Source organism: Orycteropus afer, unplaced genomic scaffold, assembly GCF_000298275.1.
Source record: "Orycteropus afer afer isolate SDZICR_OR568_19922 unplaced genomic scaffold, OryAfe1.0 scaffold00328, whole genome shotgun sequence".
NCBI lineage: Eukaryota > Metazoa > Chordata > Mammalia > Tubulidentata > Orycteropodidae > Orycteropus > Orycteropus afer.
In genome coordinates, this window is record NW_006921915.1 from 45905 (window position 1) to 46494 (window position 590).

A 590-nucleotide genomic window follows, 5' to 3' on the forward strand; every position below is an offset into this window, starting at 1 on the left:
CAAGGATATCAATCTTTATGCATTCCATTTCATTTTTGACAATTTCCAATCTTCCTAGATTCATACTTTGTACATTCCATGTTCCAATGATTAATGGATGTCTGGAGCTGTTTCTCTTCAATTTGAGTGGTGCCACATCAGCAAATGGAGGTCTCAAAAGTTTTTCCTTATTCATATGAGTAAGGCTGGATTTACTCTGATGATGCAGCTCTTTCCTTGTCCTATTATGAGAGCCTTCTAACCTAACCAGACTATTCATAAAGTTGTATAGTAATGTATCAAACAGTGTTTCTTTGCTGTTCATAAGGTTTTCCTTGGCCAATTCTTTGAGAAGTGGATGGCCTCTTCCTTCTTCCTAGTCTATCTCATCTGTAAGCTAGGCTGATACCTGTGTACCATGTGCATCCGACTGGGTTTGAAACACCAGGGGCTCAGCCTCAAAACTCACATCAACATGTCACCACGGTAGGACAAACCAACAGACAAGTTTGTCTTCCTTTTCAAAACCTGTCATACCACCCTTACTTGGGTCCCTGTGGCTGACCACTCCTCTGTCCAGGTTCCTGGGCCTTTTAGTCCCCTTTCTTCTG